The 2,820-nt window shown below is 51.2% G+C and overlaps 1 protein-coding gene across 3 annotated transcripts in view; it reads right to left on the bottom strand.

The window, feature by feature from the left end:
- The window catches only part of EIF3K (eukaryotic translation initiation factor 3, subunit K), a 13,785-nt gene that overhangs the window by 2,682 nt on the left and 8,283 nt on the right, over nucleotides 1-2,820 (bottom strand). The window lies entirely within an intron of this gene.

Genomic DNA, 2,820 nt, shown 5'->3' with positions numbered 1-2,820 from the left:
CAGGAGAATCACTTGAACCTGGGAGGCGGAGGTTGCAGTGAACCAAGATCATATCACTGCACTCTAGCCTGGGCGACACAGCCATACTCCGTCTCAGGAAAAAAAAAAAAAATAGCAGCTACCATTTGAGCACTGATCCCACATGCTAGCCATTCATCTGAGTGCAGCCCTGTGATGTAAGTTACATCCATTTTAGAGATGAGGAGACCAGGGCAGCTAAGTGATTTACCCAAAATCCGGGAGGTGAGGCCTGAACCTGGCAGGCAGAAACCAGAGCCCTGAGAAAGGGGACAGACACATATTGGCTAAGTGTATGCAGCCACCTCCCCTTGCTTCTGTCCCACTCAGAGAAAAGGCCAATTTCCCCACCATAGCCCATGAGGCCACACAGAATCTGCCTGTCACCTCTGTGCCCTCACCTCTGCCCACTCACTCCTCACTCACCCTGCTCCAGCCACAGGGGCTTCCCTGATGCTCCCCAAACCCACCAGGCACCTGCCGACCTCAGGGCCTGTGTGTGGAATTCTCCTCCTCCACGGCTACCACCCTCACCTCCTTCAGGTTTCTGCTCAAAGGTCAGCTCTGTGGCACAGGTTCCCTCCAACAGAAGGGAGGGAATCCCCCACATGGATGCCAGGAAGGTGCAGCCAGTGAGGTGGGCAGAAATCCAGATTTGTGGCCAGGCGTGATGGCTCAACCTATAATCCCAGCACTTTGGGAGGCTGAGGCAGGAGGATCACTTGAGGCCAGAAGTTCAAGACAGCCTGGTCAACATGGCGAAACCCCACTTCTACTAAAAATACAAAAATTAGCCAGGCGTGGTGGCGTGGGCCTATAGTCCCAGCCACTCAGGAGGCTGAAGTGGGAGGACCACTTGATCACCGGAGCCTGGAGGTGGAAGCTGCAGTGAGCTGTGTTTGCATCACTGCACCGCGGCCTGGGCGACAGAGTGAGACCGTGTCTCGAAAAACAAAACAAAACAAAACAAACAAAAAAAACCTGTCTGTTACATGGAACAGGTCTAAGATCTCCAACACATCTCATTTGCTAGTTTGCTAGTGGGAACAGTCGTTTGTAGAACTAGTAAACTCTATTATTTTAAGTATTTGATCATTTTCTTTGTGGCATTAACTGAAGCTAATCAATAATTTTTTACTTGAATAAAAAATAAAATGTTTAAGAATTTAAAAAAAGGCCGGGCGCGGTGGCTCAAGCCTGTAATCCCAGCACTTTGGGAGGCCGAGACGGGCGGATCACGAGGTCAGGAGATCGAGACCATCCTGGCTAACACAGTGAAACCTCGTCTCTACTAAAAAAAATACAAAAAAACTAGCCGGGCAAGGTGGCGGGCGCCTCTAGTCCCAGCTACTCAGGACGCTGAGACGGGAGAATGGCGTAAACCCGGGAGGCGGAGCTTGCAGCGAGCTGAGATCTGGCCACTGCACTCCAGCCTGGGCGACAGAGTGAGACTCCGTCTCAAAAAAAAAAAGAATTAAAAAAAAAAAAGTATGCAGTCAGCCACACATAAAATGTCAGGGTCTGGGATGAGAACAGGTACAATTTCTGCAGTGGGTGCTTCTATTTTCTCCCGAGACAAGAAGCCATATCATATAAGTTGAGGTGAGAAGAAAGGGAGACAGATAAAGCATGAGGAAACGTCCAGGAGTTGGGCGGGAAGGAAGCAAGACCATCGCTGCAGCTGGGGACAGGGGAGGCACATGCGTTTTTGTTTTTTTTTGAGATGGAGTTTCGCTCTTGTTGCTCAGACTGGAGGACAATGGCGTGATCTCGGCTCACCGCAACCTCCGCCTCCCAGGTTCAAGCAATTCTCCTGCCTCAGCCTCCCAAGTAGCTGGGATTACAGGTATGCGCCACCATGCCCGGCCAACTTTGTATTCTTAGTAGAGATGGGGTTTCTCCATGTTGATCAGGCTGGTCTCGAGCTCCTGACATCAGGCAATCCATCCACCCCGGCCTCCCAAAGTGCTGGGATTACAGGCGTGAGCCACCACACCCGGCCAGCACATGCAATTTAAGAGAAGGAAGCGAAACAGAGAAGAATGCAGAGAGAGAGGGTTGGAGCTAATAGTCAGGCCCAAGAATGTGGGGATGGAGACCCTGTGGGGGGGAGCTGAGAAGCTGGGAGGAAGTGGCGAGAATGGAGATGCTGGAAACTCACACGGGGAGAAGGGGAGCCATTACTGGTGAGGGCAGTGGCTTCCGACATTGGCCAGATGTCCAAATCACCCAGGGTAACTTTTTAAAATCCCAAGGCCTAGGCTACACTGAACCAATTACACCAGACTCTGTGAGGGCAGGACCCATGTATCAGTATCAATTTTTAAAAATGCCTCAGAGGGCCGGGCGCGGTGGCTGACACCTGTAGTCCCAGCACTTTGGGAGGCCGAGGCAGGCAGATCACTTCAGGTCAGGAGTTTGAGACCAGCCTAGCCAACATGGTGAAACCCCATCTCTATTAAAAATACAAAAATTAGCCAGGCGTGGTGGCACATGCCAGTAGTCCCAGCTACCTGGGAGGCTGAGACAGGAAAATCGCTTGAACCCAGGAGGCGGAGGTTGCAGTGAGTTGAGATTGCGCCACTGCATTCCAGCCTGCTCACACAGTGAGACACTGTCTCAAACAAAACAAAACAAAACAAAACAAAAGAAAATAATTGCCTCAGAGGTCCAATGTGCAGAGAACTGGCCCAGGGTATGACTGGAAGAGAAGGACTGAGGTCAAATGCAGTACAAGATAGCTGGCCAAGACAGCAAGGGACCCAGAGGTCTGGGTGGTCAAAGGATCCTCTGTGTTACTTT

This window comes from Colobus angolensis, unplaced genomic scaffold, assembly GCF_000951035.1.
Source record: "Colobus angolensis palliatus isolate OR3802 unplaced genomic scaffold, Cang.pa_1.0 Scaffold34, whole genome shotgun sequence".
In the NCBI taxonomy this organism is placed as follows: Eukaryota; Metazoa; Chordata; class Mammalia; order Primates; family Cercopithecidae; genus Colobus; species Colobus angolensis.
Note: the sequence above shows the minus strand (reverse complement) of the source record. Positions and strands in the feature narration are given on the sequence as shown.